The following is an 18839-nucleotide window of genomic DNA, read 5'->3' on the forward strand; positions in this document are numbered from 1 at the left end:
GATCCTGCTACAGTATCCAATATTTTAGACCATTATGCAATTCATTGATTACACTCTAATGACACCGTAGAAGATGCACTCGAAACGTAACAAATGTGACAAACAAAAGGATCACCAATCAGCATATGGGATAAAAGTATAGAAGCATGTGATTTTCCTCTACTCTTTCCTACTGGCAAAGGAGGAAGGTACGATGATAGACCTATTCAAATAACAGCATCAGAATACCGCTCGTTACGAATGTATTCTGAAGATCCACATTTTGTCTAAATCTGGGAATACGTATTCCACCCACTCTTTGAAAGTGAACTAGCAACTCTATGTTACAGAGTTGCACACACATTAAAATCAGGAACCCATTTTCAAAATATGTCAGCTACACATTATTACAAAAAGTGCAAGAAAAAGATGAGGTTTTACAATCAAGTATTACAAATCTATTAGCAAACATCAAGTATTACAAATCTATTAGCAAACATGTGTGGTACTAAAGAGTACTGGTTCCGACGTCATGCAGTTGTTCGTTGCATGATAAGAAACCTTGGCCCACCCACTTGGTTTGTTACATTAAGTTGTACAGAATATGCATGGGAAGATTTACATGATTTCCTACGCATATCAAACAAAATCAAAACAAACATAGATATACTAACACCTGGGCAACATTGTTCTCTAGATCCTGTTAATGTTTCAAGATATTTTTATCATCACTTCATTGCTATGCTACACTTTATTTGTAATAAAACATTTCCTCCCCTCTGAGAAGTGCAACGCTTCTTTTGGAGAAAAGAATACTAAAAATGCTCTCCCATAGAGAATGTGGCGCCTATGTAGCAGCAGATCGTTTAACCGGTACTGCTTTGTATGGAAATTCTGAAAATATAGTATGGCTAAGTCTTGGTCTTGCTAAATCTAGAAAAAGAGTTCTGAAATCATACGAAGACATAGAAACAATAGCCAAAAATGATCCCAACAGCCAAGACATTTTGAAAAACCATTTCCTGGACACATACTACCCAAACAGAAGTACCACTTTGAAAACAATGTGTCTATACCACATAGCCCAAAACTTCACATACAAAAATAATATAAAACACGATGAAAAAAATAGGTAGATACAGAGTGACAAATTGTGAAGGCAGCTTAGTAAAACTCACCAAACCAAATTTAATTAATCATATCAAATTGTCATTAAAGACTACTCAACATAAAGAACTATATTACATGTCCTTGCTATAGCTCTTTAAACCATGGAGAAAAGAAGAAGAAATATTAGATAACTATGGCCCTCATTACAACACTGGCGCTAAACCATGGCGCTATTAGCACCATGGTTGGTGCCGGTATTGTAACGAGTCCGCCAATGTTCAATGGGAAATTACCACCCGATTCCAAGGTTGGCGGGGCAGTAATTCCCCATTGAACATTGGCAATTCCCCATTCACATTTTTGCCCCATAGGGCTCAATGGGACTGGGGAAGGCGGTAAGTATGGTACCGCAAATTGCGGTACCGTACTTACCTCGAGAGTCCCTTTGCCGGTCCTACTTTAACGGCTGGTCTAGACCAGCCATTCAGGTCGGGTCCCGCAAAGGGACCTAGTAGTAAGGCGCTAAGTGGTTAATGGCGTCGCAGCCTTTTACGGCGCCGTAAACCACTTAGCGCCAGGGTCGTAATGAGGCCCTATGACTCCTACGCAGATGCTTTCAAAGCAAATGAAAGCACTATAACTGATGTAAACTTTACACACTACAAAACAATGTTGCACAATGAACAGCAACACGAAGAAGAACTCCAGGCCCAACTAGATAAGGACACTCCTGACAGTAGTCAACCTTCTGTAACAGAAAGCCAGGAACCATTGGGACAGCCACTAATAGCAAATGAGGCAGAATTAGCTATGACGGAATTAGAAAACACCATGTGTCTGTATGAAGATAAAGAAGACTTAACTATACTACAATCAAAACTAAACAATGAGCAGCGGAGCATTTTTCAGGAAGTAACAAAAGTAATTGCACATGGTGTACAACATGAAAATAAAGAATGCACCTGCCAAAATTGCAAACCTATACTACTGTATGTCAGTGGTGAAGCTGGTTCTGGCAAAACATTCTTAATCAAAATCATCAGCAAATTCCTTCAACAATTGACAAACAACAAACTGTCAGCTGTTGTCACTTCCCCCACAGGTTTAGCATCCTACAACATAGGCGGTGTCACTTTACACCGATTACTACTCCTGCCAGTAGAACACAAAAACAAATTAGACTATTACAAACTTTCTACAGAAGCTGCAATGGAACTACACAGAGTATTAAAACAAATGAAAATGCTACTAATAGATGAAGGGAGCATGCTCTACCAACTTAATGTTGGCTTTCAATCACCTCAGATTACAAGAAGTACTCAAAACAAACTACAAAGAGCTCTTTGGAGGAAACCACATTATTGTTTTCGGAGATCTTCTTCAATTGACACCAGTGAAAGGTGAGCCTATTTTTAAAACCTTAGGACACAAACTCTGCCGTAAAAATGTTGGCGGCATAGGAAATGTCAACCTTTGGTAACATTTCCAATACAGAGAATTAACAGAAAACATGCGGCAATCTGCAGATCTCACTTATGCCAACATCTTAAAAGGTATTAGAGTTGGTATACTATCTCAAGAAGCACAAGCAATATTGAAAACCCAGCACATTCATGCACTTTATGGCGATAATGCATGTGCTACAGATGTTATGGAACAATTAGCACACAAAAATACCAATTGTATGGCCTTAATGCCAATTCTTGCAAGCTGTTTCAAATTCAATGAAACAATGTTAAAAAAAGAAATGCAACCAATAATTGAAATTAGCGCCACAGACAAACTGAACATACATGGTATGACACTACCCATGTGTGATCAAGCCACAACAAGACTAAATAGTAAAGAAAATTCAATCTCCAACACAGCTGGATTGGACAAAATATTAAAATGATCCTTAAATTGTAGAGTAATGCTTGAACGTAACCTTGACGTGGATCAAGGACTAGTTAATGGACCACTGGGTACAGTTGTTGGTTTTCAAACATACCCACGTGACAACAACATTCAGTTTGTCAATATTCTCTTTGACAAACTTTCAGAAGTGAAAAGGATAGGATGCTCAACAGATCTATTCCTTCTCTTCAAAGACATGTATGTACGCAGAGAACAATTTTCTCTAACTCTTGCATACGCAGTCACCATTCATAAATCACAAGGTCTTAGACAAAGCATTGATAGATATTGGTAACAAAGTCTTTAAAGAAGGCATGAGCTACGTAGCACTATCATGCTTACGTACACTTGACGGTCTATTTCTAATCAACTTTGATGCAAGTCAAGTAAACACTGATATTCCTTGCATTTTAGAATACAATAGACTTCATTCACTATACACCCCCCATCTAAAGACATATCCTGTTCCACAAAAAGTAAAACATTGTAAAAGAAAACTAAATCAAACAGAAATGCAACAGGATGTCACTGCAAATCCTCCAAAGAGAGTAAAAGAAACTAATACTTCATCAAGTACCACAAGCAAAAAAGAACCTATTAGGGAAAGTAAACCAGGTACTTCTTCAAAGAAGGAAGACAAACTCCAAAAAAAGCACTCAGATACAGAACTACCTGGTCCATTTAAACTTTCAAATATAACTGGTGTAAGTTGCTGTGCAAATGTAGCAATGAATATTCTATTTCAATTACCACCAATTGTTGACATTTACTTACACAGTACAGAACAATTGTGTTTGCAAATGTTAGTACTTCATAGAAACGCAACAAACAATCCTGACAACACGTACAGTGTTCATGGAATAAGACAAGAATTTGACTACTGTACTGGAATGGTGAAATTCACTATAAACTCACAGGAAGATCCACAAGAATGTTTAATGTACCTACTACAATTACTGGAAAACAAAAACATACCTATAAATGAAATTTTCCAGATGTCATACATGTGGAAACATACATGCACTCTCTGCAACAATGTGACACAAGAACAAATCCCTAATGAGCGCTTCGTATATGTAACCATACCTAATTGTGAATCCGTTCCATTTCAGCAACTTGTACAAAATGCAAACCATGGTAGATTATGTACTACCTGCAATTCGGATACTCGCTCCACCTTACTAATACAAACACATAGTAAATATGTAATATTAATGTTTCTACGTTACAATGCAGATGGTACTAAAAACAACTGCAAGCTGACTGGATTCACACATGGCCAAGTATCACTTGGTAAGAAAACCTTCACAACAATAAGAATAATCTACCACGCAGGAGCCAAAACCAATGCAGGTCACTATACTGCACATATTAAAAAAATGTGGATGGTTCGAATTTAATGATAGTACCATTACTCTAAAGCAGAGATTACCAGCTAATTTTACAAACGCTTATTTAATCTTCTTAAAACCGACATTTATTAACTAATCTGTACTTAAACATTAACAAAACTTCTATTAAAAAACTATAAACTATAACAACTAAACAGATGAATGAATACCACTAAATTATATCAAACAATAAACAATTCGAATACGCCAACTGGTATTTCACTGCCCCAAGATTTTCAATAACCAAACAGATAAATCAATACCACTACATTACAACAAAAAATAGACAGTTAGAATGCGCCAACTGGTATCTAACTGCTGCAAGATTTTACAATATCCAAACAGATAAATCAATACCACTTCATTATAACAAAAAATAGACAGTTTGAATATGCCAACATATATCTAACTGCCCCAAGATTCTACAACAACTAAACAGATAGATGAATACCTCTAAATTATATAAAAAAATAAACAGGTAGAATACACCAACTGGTATCTAACTGCCCCAAGATGTTCAATAACCAAACAGATAAATCAATACCACTACATTATAACAAAAAATAGACAGAATACGCCAACTAATATCTAACTGCCCCAAGATTTTACAATATCCAAACAGATAAATCAATACCACTTCATTATGACAAAAAATAGACAGTTAGAATATGCCAACACGTATCTAACTGCTCCAAATATCTGTAACAAGCCAACATATAGAACATTAGCCAGAAACAACAAGTGAACACTGAAAACAAACAAATAGACTGTAGCATAACAAAAAAAGGTTTTTTTTAATCCAACATGAATTTTTTTTTTCCCCACAGACCCAATGATTTTAGCAACAAACACAGAAACTGAGAAAATTGGACACGACTCTGGTTTGTAATCTACTAAATATGATGGTAAAAAAAAATGTTGATTATTCAATGTTATACGTCGTTACAAAATACCAATACTAACATGATATTTTCTTTTATCACAGAATTTAACAAGGAATATATGTACTCCAGTCAATTAATAAAAACCCCATATTAAACAGTTCCATTCTTGCATTCCATAATAAATTACGCACTACTCCTGATTTACTGATTTAACCCATAAACGAACAACAGATAGATTCCTATCGCAAAGAAATTCAATTTGATCTATGTCACTCGAAGCAATTGCTTCCAATCCTTCAACATCACCAAAAATATTTAGCACACTAGCACTACATAGATCATATTTAGGAAAATCAGCATCACAGCATTTCGAAAACAAAGTTTGATAAGTTTAAAATCTCAGAGCATTAGAGTCTCTTTTATCACCCACATGAACTTTTGACACTGTTTTCTGAGTGTCAGTGTTTTTGTAAGTTTGAATGGCCATAGGCCCAGAGCAGCCACCAAATGTAGAGGCTGCACAAGACTTAGGGTTTGTCATTTTTGCATCTTTAAATGGGATATTAATCTGTTTGTTGCTAAAGTGTACTGTTTTGGGTTGAATGGACTGTAGATTGACGGGAGTTGATTCTGGCAACACCTCCGACAATCTATTCAAGAGATAGGAATCAACTGCAGCTTTAAGAGTACTCAACCAATTGTCAGAGCCTTGTTGTGGTATGGCAGTTGAAGTGGAAGGTTTCTCAACACCAACTACCATCACTCTTGAGTGTGACTTTTGGAGTTGACCTGGTATGTCTATATTTGAAACGTGAGACACTAATTCAAGAAGATCATCTAATGGCGTGTAACCTAAAGTCAAGTCCTGTGTCACTGAATGATTAACTGGAATGGGGACAGATCTTAATGGCACATGTACACCCGTGTGTGGAGTGGTATTATTGGTTAAAGGTTCTCGAAGTGTCTCTATTGACGCTGGTATAAAGCAATCAGAATTTGTCTGTTTCACTACACAGACATTTTCTTGCTGTGAATTGGGCTTAGGTAAGGCATTCGTATTTCTTAAAGGAACTTTATTTTGTGCTGTTTTCTTTTTTTTGCTTAGTGTCGGTTGGTGAGATTTTTTTTTGTGTAGCTCTATTGGCAGTTTAAGCACCACACTGGTCTTGGGTAGTGGTTCTCTCAGGAGAATCGACACTTATCCAAGAGTCGTTTTTTCTTTTGGCAGTGATCTCTACACTTTCTACAGGACGAATGATATTGGTAAATGAAGGCAAAACTGAGTCTGTCATGATGGGTGGGTTGCGAAGAGACTCCAGGTACTAAACCAAACAGTAAGTATATTATAATAAGTACAACCATCGGAGCCAATCACACCCATAGTGACTTATAACTTCAGTGCTTATAAATTTGGTCTTGGCCATGCACCCAAGACTCTAGGCCCTGGCCACAACCACCGCAGCATATCACACCCATAGATCACACCCATAGAGTCAAATATTTTAACTATGCCATATGGGCACTTTTAGTGTTCTTAGAACAATTTCACCTTGCCTATGAACAATACGGACAGGCATAGCGTCCTCAGGACACCACCATTTTGTTTACTGATGAACATCCCAGGACACTTGATGTGTTCTTAGAACAGTTTCAACTTGCCTACGAACAGTACGGACAGGTATAGCGTCCTCAGAACACCCCCATTTTGTTTATTTACGAACATCCCAGGACACATGATGCGCTCTTAGAACAATTTCAACTTGCCTACGAACAATACGGCCAGCGCCGTCAGGACACCCCCATTTTGTTTATTTACGAACATTTCAGCACACTGCGTGTATTCTTAGAACAGTTTCAACTTGCCTGCGAACAATACGGACAGTCATAGCGCCCTCAGGACACACCCATTTTGTTTATTTACTAATATTTCAGGACACCACATGTGTTCTTAGGACAGTTTCAGCTTGCTTGCAAGCAATACGGACAGGTCTAGCGTCCTCAGAACACCCCCATTTAATTTATTTACGAACATCCGAGGACACTTGATGTGTTCTTAGAACAGTTTCAACTTGCCTACGGACAGTACGAACAGGTATAGCGTCCTCAGGACACCCCCATTTTGTTTATTTACGAACATCCCAGGACACTTGATGTGTTCTTAGAACAGTTTCAACTTGCCTACGAACCATACGTACAGGCGTAGTGTCCTCAGGATACCCCCATTTAGTTTATTTACGAACATTTCAGGACACCCCTGTTGTCCGCAGTCAGAACAAACACAACAGGGGTGCCTGCCACTTAAATAAATACAACATTTAACCCATCTCTTACTCCCCCACCCTCCCCAAAAAGTCTTACACGCCAACACACTTTACTAAATAGTATTTTTCCACCAAGTTTCACCGCGCTGTCCACGGATCCAAGATGGCGGGCGTTTCCAAAAATCTGATGCACTTCACGCTCTTCACCATCCAATCAGTGAACACGTTGCATGTCTGCGGACATGACGCAAGCCGATTAGCCAATCAGGGCACTGTCCGCGGAGCGAACAGGGAAGTGTGTCCGCGGACCGGACATAGATATCACTAATTTTTTGTGACCTACTTTTTGGTCATTTAAAAAAGAAAACTACTGGACGGATTTTCACCAAATTTGCAAAAGCACGCTTTCAGGGCCAAGTCGCTGCTCTTGCCCAAATTTGGTGAAAGTCCATCCAGCGGTTTGGGCTGTAGGCGTGAGCACATTTTTTCCCCCATTCAGTCTACGGGGAAAAAAAAGAAGTTTTGGGAACCCCCCTATAACTTTGCCCCCCCCTGGACCAAACCTCACCAAACTTTGCAAACAAAATTCAGAGTGACCCATATACTGTTTTTGCAAAGTTTAGTGAGGATTCGTCCAGGGAGAGCAGAGTTATAAGCCGCCCAAAAAGGGTTCTTCCTATGGAAACAGCAACTTAACCATAACTAAACAATATCAGAGGACTTCTGCCAAAAAGCAATCCAGTGAAGAATAGTAATCCAAAAAGGAGCATACACCAAGCAAGAAGTAACGCAGATTAGTGGACCCAAAACAGCTGGGAGATATGGTTCAGACAGCCAAGTGGAACTGAACTGTATGAAAGGAGCTTGACACCGTCCACTGTGGCTATACTTTTCATAAAAGAATTACAAAAATACCATACAACATTTTAGTTACAATTATAAAACAGGACATTGATTAGTGGATCTACGTCAGCCCTATAGTAAACTGTAAGATACTTGACCCTCATTGGATAAAACATTTCTTGGCAAACAATCACATTAACAACCCTTGTGATGTCACAAACCTTCCCACATCAACCAACAATTATGTGATGGTGCTGATCAGTCAAAAAACACATATTTACCATTGGATGGCACTGTTCAATATATAAATGGCTAATCTGCTGCATACTGATTGGACATGGCATTTTGACATGTCAAGGGGCAAGCCATTCTGACTGGATCAGATGAATGTTGTGCACTAGAGACATCAACAAGGACACTTTACAATGTTGCACTATAGGGAAACAGAAACCCCTCTCAGCTGATTGGCTCCATGTCGCACTCTCCACAACCCCTATCCCATTGCTCTTGGCCCCCAGCTCCCTTTTCACGCCTAGCTGCCATCCCAGCTTCTAAAAACTTGACCAACACTGTGAATACATTTTTATTAACGTTATTTGATTCCTTTCCCCCTGTCAATTCTCCTTGGACACTCTGGTGCCTAGCTCGGTGGACTCGAATGTCTCTCATGGACAGACATCGATAAGGCTGCGTTCTCCTTGGAAACCTCAGCCTTGCAACATTTCTGTGTAATATTTATGCTGATTTTTCAAAAAATGAGAGTGGCTCTCACTAAGGGCTGCAGCCCTTTATTATGAGCAGTTTCCAAAAATGTTTTTTCTTTTTTTATGGTTGATTTATTACAAACCTTTCATAACAAATTCGAAGAAAATACATCAATTTCATTACAACACTTCTCCATCTTATAAGCCCAACTGAAAAAGTTAATTAGAAAAAAATGTAGAAAAACATCTGTCATGTCTTCAAATGCTTTTTTCTAACCTGGGCCTACAAACCATTGCTTGTCTACTGTTCACATATTGCTCAACCAGCCCCATAACCCCATATCTCAATACCCCATGAAATCCTTTGCACCCCTGTCCCAATGCCCACAGTACACCAGCTACCCTATCCATAAACAAGATTCACCTGCACTTCTCGTTCCCCCATAGACCTTCCAGCGCTGCGCCAGTTCCTGTTTCTTAGCAACTATATCTATGCTACCAGCGCCCCGTGCAGGGACATCCCCATTCCTGATGTCACCTACGACATCACTGTTTATGTCCACACGTTACCTGCATAGCTGGTACGCCCAACCCCCTTGTCAGCACCAGACCTCAAACCTTACAACAAAATGGATGAAGCTGTGTTGCATCTGGTGTGGTCTCCGTGCACCCGTCTTTTGGGGGGGATGCCTCACCTGCAGGTGTTTGGTGTTGTGTGTGTATGGATGGATGGAGCTATTTGGCATCTGCTTTGATCTCACTTTTACTGTCTGTTGGGGAGGCATCCCTACATGCCAGGTGTTTGGTGCTGTTTGTGGGTGTTTGAAGGGAGGGATATTGGTAGCATCTGCTTTGTTATCCCAGCTATTGTCTGTTTGGGGGCGCTCCCCACCTGCCAGGTGTTTGGTGTTATATGTGTGTATAGATGGATGGGCTGTGTGGCATATGCTTTGATCTCCCTATTCCTGTCTGTTGGGGAGACGTCCCTACCTGCCAGGTGCTTGGTGTTGTGTGTGTGTATGGATGGATGGAAATGTTTGGCATTTGCTTTGATCTACATGCTCCTGTCTGTTGGGGAAACATCCCTACCTGACAGGTGTTTTGTGTTGTGTGTGTGTGTATGGATGGATGGAGCTGTTTGGCATCTACTTTGATCTCTCTGTTCCTGTCTGTTGGGGAGGCTTCCCTACCTGCCAGGTGTTTGGTGTTGTGTGTGTATGTGTATGGATGGATGCAGCTGTTTGGCATCTGCTTTGGTCTCCCTGTTCCTGCCTGTTGGGGAGGTGTCCCTACCTGCCAGGTGTTTGGTGTTGTGTGTGTGTACGGATGGATGGATGGATGGATGGATGGATGGATGGATGGATGGATGGAGCTGTTTTGCATCTGCTTTGGTCTCCCTGCTCCTGTCCTTTGGGAAGGCGTCCCTAACTGCCAGGTGTTTGGTGTTGTGTGTGTGTATGGATGGATGGAGATGTTGGCATCTGCTTTGGTCTCCCTGCTCCTGACTGTTGGGGAGGCGCCCCTACCTGCCAGGTGTTTGGTGTTGTGTGTGTGCATGGATGGATAGAACTGTTTAGCATCTGATTTGATCTCCCTGCTCCTGTCTGTTGGGGAGGTGCCCCTACCTGCAAGGTGTTTGGTGTTGTGTTTGTGTATGGATGGGTGGAGCTGTTTGGCATCTGCTTTGATCTCCCTATTCCTGTCGGTTGGGGAGGTTTCCCTACCTGCCAGGTTTTTGGTGTTGTGTGTGTGTATGGATGGATGGAGCTGTTTGGCATCTGCTTTGATCTACATGCTCCTGTCTGTTGGGTAAACATCCCTACCTGCCAGGTGTTTTGTGTTGTGTGTGTGTATGGATGGATGGAGCTGTTTGGCATCTACTTTGATCTCCCTGTTCCTGTCTGTTGGGGAGGCTTCCCTACTTGCCTGGTTTTTGGTGTTGTGTGTGTGTATGGATGGATGGAAATGTTTGGCATTTGCTTTGATCTACATGCTCCTGTCTGTTGGAAAACATCCCTACCTGACAGGTGTTTTGTGTTGTGTGTATGGATGGATGGATGGAGCTGTTTGGCATCTACTTTGATCTCCCTGTTCCTGTCTGTTGGGGAGGCTTCCCTACCTGCCAGGTGTTTGGTGTTGTGTGTGTATGTGTATGGATGGATGCAGCTGTTTGGCATCTGCTTTGGTCTCCCTGTTCCTGCCTGTTGGGGAATGTGTCCCTACCTGCCAGGTGTTTGGTGTTGTGTGTGTGTACGGATGGATGGATGGAGCTGTTTTGCATCTGCTTTGGTCTCCCTGCTCCTGTCTTTTGGGAAGGTGTCCCTAACTGCCAGGTGTTTGGTGTTGTGTGTGTGTATGGATGGATGGAGATGTTGGCATCTGCTTTGGCCTCCCTGTTCCTGACTGTTGGGGAGGCGCCCCTACCGGCCAGGTGTTTGGTGATGTGTGTGTGCATGGACGGATAGAACTGTTTAGCATCTGATTTGATCTCCCTGCTCCTGTCTGTTGGGGAGGTGCCCCTACCTGCAAGGTGTTTGGTGTTGTGTGTGTATGGATGGGTGGAGCTGTTTGGCATCTGCTTTGATCTCCCTATTCCTGTCGGTTGGGGAGGTTTCCCTACCTGCCAGGTGTTTGGTGTTGTGTGTGTGTATGGATGGATGGAGCTGTTTGGCATCTGCTTTGATCTACATGCTCCTGTCTGTTGGGTAAACATCCCTACCTGCCAGGTGTTTTCTGTTGTGTGTGTGTGTATGGATGGATGGAGCTGTTTGGCTTCTATTTTGATCTCCCTGTTCCTGTCTGTTGGGGAGGCTTCCCTACTTGCCTGGTTTTTGGTGTTGTGTGTGTGTGTGTATGGATGGAGCTGTTTGGCATCTTCTTTGGTCTCCCTGTTCCTGCCTCTTGGGGAGGCTTCCCTACCTGCCAGGTTTTGGTGTTGTGTGTTTGTATGGATGCTTGGATGGAGCTGTTTGGCATCTGTTTTGATAGCCCTGTTCCTGTCTGTTGGGGAGGTGTCCCTACCTGCCAGGTGTTTGGTGTTTTGTGTGTGTACAGATGGATGGAGCTGTTTTGCATCTGCTTTGGTCTCTCTGCTCCTGTCTTTTGGGGATGAGTCCCTACCTGCCAGGTGTTTGGTGTTGTGTGTGTGTATGGATGGATGGAGATGTTGGCATCTGCTTTGGTCTCCCTCTTCTTGACTGTTCGGAGGCGCCCCTACCTGCCAGCTGTTTGGTGTTGCGTGTGTGGATGGATGGATAGAACTGTTTAGCATCTGATTTGATCGCCCTGCTCCTGTCTGTTGGGGAGGTGCCCCCACCTGCAAGGTGTTTGGTGTTGTGTGTGTGTGTGTGTGTGTATGGATGGGATGGATGGAGCTGTTTGGCATCTGCTTTGATCTCCCTATTCCTGTCGGTTGGGGAGGTATCCCTACCTTCCAGGTGTTTGTTGTTGGGTGTGTATGGATGGATGGAGCTGTTCTGCATCAGCTTTGATCCCCCTGTTCCTGTCTGTTAGGGTGCGGGGGTGTCCCTACCTGCCAGGCGTTTGTTGTTGTGTGTGTATAGATGGATGGAGTTGTGTGGCATCTGCTTTGATCTCCCTGTTCCTGCCTTTTGGGGAGGTGTTCCTACCTGTCAGGTGTTTGCGTTGTTTGTGTCTTTGAAGGGAGGGAGATTGGTGGCACCTGCTTTGATCTCTTTGCGCCTGTCTGTCTAAACCTCTCATGATTGCCAGAAAGCGGGTGTGATGTCATGTGGGAGTGCTACCACTCTAGTGTTCTAAGGTGTCAGAGCTGACATGCGCAGGTGGTGGAAGCTGCTGGCTTGTTATCCTTTCCACTTATAAAGAAGTAACTTTAACGGAGAACTGGCTAAGGGCCCCTGTGTACTTCATATGGTGTAGCAGCAATAATATACTCAAGAAACGGTGTCACCTGGCCCAATGGAGGCATTCTGAGTACCAGGGGAGATACTGTGAACCCCTGGGGAATCCTGCATTCGGTCACCCCTTTGCTTATCTGCTGAGAGAGTTTGGTGAAAAATAAGATTGTATCCATGTTATGTTTTTACAGCCATGCAAAGCCATTCTTAGAGTTCTATTTTTTTACAGTAAACTACGCACGATTTTCAAGAATTAAACAAACGTTATATATTTGTTTTTAAACAACAACCTTTAAATACTCTTTAGGACGAATTAGACATATGTTGTGGATAGTTGGATTTGATAGCAAAGCTTTTGTGGCATCCTGTGACTAGCATGGTCTGAAGGCAGGTCAATGGCTGGACTGGCCTATATGGAACTCTTGAGATTTCCCGGTAGGCCTCTGCACCCATGGCCTCTTTTGTGTGGTCACCTATTTTATTTCCACATTTTCTCATAGGAGAAAAGTTGGGCTTGCAAATTAATGCGAAATATTGGGCCACTATGAACAATATTTCCAGGGCCTCTTTTCGGTTCCAAGTCCACCCCTGGGCAGGTAACCTGATTCAGAGAGGGGTCCTGCTTACAGAACGAACACGTGTCTGAATGCGCTAGTGTCTCGAAGCCATGGGCACTTTCCTCATCCAATTGATCAATGCATGCCCAACACTTTGATAGGTGTAGGGGGCCAGCTACAGACCTTCATATTGCAGATGGAGGGCCTGACAGGACCCATCGCTTGCACTGCATATTTTACGTCGCCCTCCGTCCCCCACCTTGCAATGCAGTGCAGCCACGCTGCAAGAAGACCCTTCTAAGCACTGTGCATCCCAGAGACTCCACCAATGGCAGGCCAGAACAGGCGTCACGTGCCTCCTTTGTCAATCAGGGATGCGCTCCATGATGCACTATACACACCCAGCAGAAAATATTAATATATTTGCTCCGGAGATGGCAATAAGTCAGACCTGGCCTGTCCCCTCTCAATTTATGGAACTATGACGCGGGAACTATTTACAGTGGCCTTTAAAAATAGGCAATACTTCAGGATTGATTTTGTGGCATTTCTGCGGCAAACACAGCTTTTGATAACTCAAAACATCATTGATTTTTCAATAATGAAAGTATGAATATGCGACCTGGGAGTGAAAGTGCTGCATCGATCACACCGACGATGTCTTGACAATAAAGCGCGAGCAGGCATGTTGAAATGACACGCAGAGTCCTAGGCATTGGTGACTAAAATTGCGTCTCTGGAAAAAAATAAGTCAGCGATATCAGACATGAGGGTTGCATGTCTTAAAATCGCAGCAAAAAGGGCTGTGTATACATAAATATCGCGGCAAAAATGCTGTGGTTTTGCTGCCACAATCAAGTAAAGGATGAAGGGGACACCCCCGCTCCCCTTAAATGGTATAATGGGGTACATCTTTACCGGGTCAAACCACAGCATTTTTGCAGCAATCTTTTTTACCGGCGACATTTTTGCCGCAATTTTATTACCTGATGCCGACATGGGCTGCCATTTTATTTTTATTTCACACAAAAAAACACAAAACGGTGATGAGTCAAAATATTGAACATAAAAATAGATGAAAAAAAAATAATAATAACTCATGCACCCTGTAAATCATAGCATCTCTTTAAGTGGCACAGCAAATTAAATGAAGGAGTAAAACATACCTGTCTACATTTGCTATAGAAAAAGGCAGCGGGTGACGTCATTGGACGCACCGCCCCTTTCTCCCGAGACTTCGCCAACCTGCGCTGCACACATTTAAAAAACAATCATCGTTTAAATGATGGCAATCTGATATAGATTTATGATCATCTGTCCATACCTAAATGGGATTGGATACTATTGGTCTGTTTGTAGCCAATCAAATCAAGGTGTGGGCAGATTCACTGGAAGGGACGGATATCCAGGAGACTCCATGCTGGAGACCCAGAGGTGACACTAAAAACACAGACTCGCATGGATAAACCAAGAGACTAGGCACTTATGGTGTAAAAGCGATGTATCATGTTTGTTTACCTCCAATGGTGTCCCGGGAAGATAGCTCAGCGGCAACGAGTTTGCCTTGGAAGCAAGACAACATGAAGCAACACAGGTTCAATCTCCGGGTATGCGCTTAGAAACCTCTGGGTATTTAAGCGCGTTATAAATGCACAACTAAGAAAAACAAAAACAATTCCTGTAACAGTGCCTCGATGCCCATGGCTGTGTGAGCACTTTAAAAATGTAAAAAATAATAAATAATAATTAGGGTGCCTTGATGAGACAGAGGAAGGGCATGGACCATAGATACAATCCCTGCTGTGCTGTCCGCCCCCATTTCATGAGTCTGCCTCTGTGCATGACTGCAATGGGATGTTCATGCAGGTATTCAACAAGTAGGAATTTAAATAAGCCTGACGTGTCAAATCGGGAAACAATACAGTTCCAAATAATTATAGAAATGTAATCCAAAAATACAATTCATGATATCAAAACAATTAAATAGGACACGCAGCAGCACAAATTGTCTATAAAAACTCAACCATAAAACTAATCAACTTCATACATCACATCCGAACATAGCATATATACAATTACCACATACACAGCATACTGTGCATGTAAGCTAATACAAATCAACAGGCACAATCCCTAACTTGAACAAATAACATAACATTATAAATGTGCATAGCCAATGGGAGACCAAACTGGTTAAATTGATGTAAATGTGTTCCGGCTACTTCCAAAAGCACTGACCGGTTTCAACGTTAAAAATGTAGTTGCATAGTCTTCATCAGGAGAGGAAACAACATTCCTAAAATAACTTATTGGGAATGCATAAATCACAAAATACAGACAATTATACAGCGCAGCACTACAAACTAATTCAAGCTGTACAATTAAATACAGGCCATTCAGTTCAGGGAGGCCTAAAAGTGAACAGGAATTAACAATGAATTAGGAAACCTGAACAAAGGGCGGGCTCATTAATAAAAAATGCACTTCACACAAAAACATGCTGTCCCAAGACAGTAGAAGGTAGAAAACCAACCGGAATCACAGCAACCAATATCCAGTGACATATGGGGGTAATTCATAGAATTTAACGCAGAAGCAGCGCATGCGGGCAACGCAGAGAGGGAGCGTGTGCCAACCTGCGCTAGCTGTGTGTGCCAAAACCAGTTTTCACGCACAGCGTATTCATGGATACTTAAATTCATAACCAGCCGTGACGCAGAGAGGCGCAGCAACCCTGCAGCAGTGCAAGTTACGCTCCCAACCCCGCCCAGTGCACCAAAAACATTGCACAAATCCCCTACATGGCACAAAGGCCAGTGGACCAGCATACAGTCCCCCAACCACGAAAACGTGCTAAAAACACCACACAGCCCTCACGTGCCAGCAAAATCACGTGTAAACATCCCCGCGCACCCCTCGGATTACGCGTATCCCGCTCACGCCAGAGAAATTGCGTGTAAAACTCCCTGCGCACCCCTGGAATATGCGTAACTGCTTGCACCAGCGAAATCATGTGTAAAACTCCCCACGCACCTTGGAATATGCGTACCCCGATCGCGCTGGCGAAATCGCTTGTAAAACTCCCCACGCACCCCTCGAATATGCGTAACTGATTGCACCAGCGAAATCATGTGTAAAACTCCCCGCGCACCCCTGGAATATGCGTACCCCGCTCGCGCCACCGAAATCGCTTGTAAAACTCCCCACGCACCCCTCGAATATGCGTAACTGCTTGCACCAGCGAAATCATGTGTAAAATTCCCTGTGCACCCCTGGAATATGTGTAACCCGCTCGCACCAGCGAAATCGCGTGCAAAACTCCCTGCGCACTCCTGTAATACTCGTACCCCGCTCGCGCCAGTGAAATCGCATGTAAAACTCCCTGCGTACCCCTCAGATTATGCGTACCCCGCTCGCGCCAACGAAATTGCATGTAAAACTCTCTGCACACCCCTGGAATATGCGTACCATGCTGGCGCCAGCGAAATGGCATGTAAAACTCCCCGCACACGCCTGGAATATGCATACCCCGCTCGCACCACCGAAATCGCATGTAAAACTCTGTGCATACCCTTGGAATACGCGTTCCTTACTCGGGCCAGCGAAATCGCATGTAAAACTACCCACGCACCCCTGGAATACGTGTACCCCGCTCGCGCCACCCCAATTGCTTGTAATTCTCACTCCTGTACCCCAAGATTCACGCACTAGTGTGGTGAGAAGCCACATGCACCCCCTGCAGCCAGACCACGCTACAGGGGTCCACCCTACATCCCTCCCCATGCCCTGCAGGAAGCCCATCCACCCTCTCTGTGTCACGCAGGCAGCCCATCCACTCTGACCATGCCCTGCAGGCAGCCCATCCACCCTCCCCATGCCCCGCATGCAGCCCATCCCCTCTGACCATGCCCCGCAGGCAGCCCATCCACCCTCCCCATGCCCCGCAGGAAGCCCGTCCACCCTGACCATGCCCTGCAGGCAGCCCATCCACCTTCACCATGCCCTGCAGGCAGGAAACATGGCACCATGCATTTGGGAGCCCCGACTCATGTCCCCCCCCACCGATCCCCCTTTGATTGGCACTTGCCAGCAGGCCCTGACTCATGTTTAGCCACCCACCCTCCATTGAGAGGTACCTGCCACCAGGCCCCCTCTCATGTCCCCCCCTCTCACCCTCATTGACAGGCACCTGCCAGCAGGCCCTGACTCATGTCCCCCCCACCCAATTGACAGGCACCTGCCAGCAGGCCTCGACTCATTTCCCCCCCAATTGACAGGCACCTGCCAGCAGGCCCTGACTCATGTCCCCACATTTGACAGGCACCTGCCAGCAGGCCCTGACTCATGCCCCCCTCTATTGACAGGCACCTGCCAGCAGGCTGTAATGCTCACCTGGTATCAACGGGGACGTCACTCAGCCTGTTCTGACGTTTTACGACCTCGAACCCTTCACTGGAGTCTACTCGACTGGAGACTGGGCCTTGTTTTCTTGGAAAGTGTGCTCTCTGCCCTGCTTTCACCGCAGGGGCGCGTTACTTGATGCGGGCTCGTTGCTGCCTTAGTTACTTCACTGGCAAGAGTCTGACAGGTAAGTATAATGAGTCTTTTGAACAGTTCTCTAACTTCGTTCCTTTCCTTCCTTAGATGATGGCCGGCGTCCGGGGATGGCCACGTGCTGCTGAGATGAGTAGCTCTGAAGGTGAGTGAGAGCACGATGCGCGATGTGACCCTTTCGTATTTGTATTGAACTGAGTTATTTTTCTGTGTCTTTTAGGTGCTGCTATGTTTTCAGCATGGATGCCGGTTATGAAGAAGAAATGCGGTGAGTAAGCGCAGTATGCAGCGCCTCTAGATGTTTCCATGCTAACCTGGAGTGTCTTTTCCCTCTTGCAGATGGATGAGAAGTTCCGGAGACAGAGTTCCCCCAAAGCGGCTGGGATTCAGGTAAGCGTCTGAAGCTTGTACAGTCTTCAAAATTAGGTGAAGATTTGCTGAATGCTTACGAATACCTTTTTTCTGTTCTTTTCCCTTTTCCTTAGGAAGCGGCATGCCGGGATGGGAATGACACTGCCGAAGATGCCCACAGAACAGAAGGAGTGATGAATGATGGGTAGAAGTGCCGCAAGGTCAGGATGTTCCTAACGGTGTTCTTGTTCTTGCAGGAGCTGAGCGCAGAAGAAAGATGCAGGCCGACTGGAGACCGATTCGAACACGGTGAGTGTCACGCTGCAGGTGCAGAAAACGCAAAGCATGTTTCTCAGCCTGGCCGTGGCTTAAATAGTCTCTGGGTATCCCAAGTGTCTCTGGGATGAACCACACTCAAAAGACTAGACTGC

This window comes from Ambystoma mexicanum, chromosome 11 (genome assembly GCF_040938575.1).
Source record: "Ambystoma mexicanum isolate Mex_15411 chromosome 11, UKY_AmexF1_1, whole genome shotgun sequence".
Taxonomy (NCBI): Eukaryota; Metazoa; Chordata; class Amphibia; order Caudata; family Ambystomatidae; genus Ambystoma; species Ambystoma mexicanum.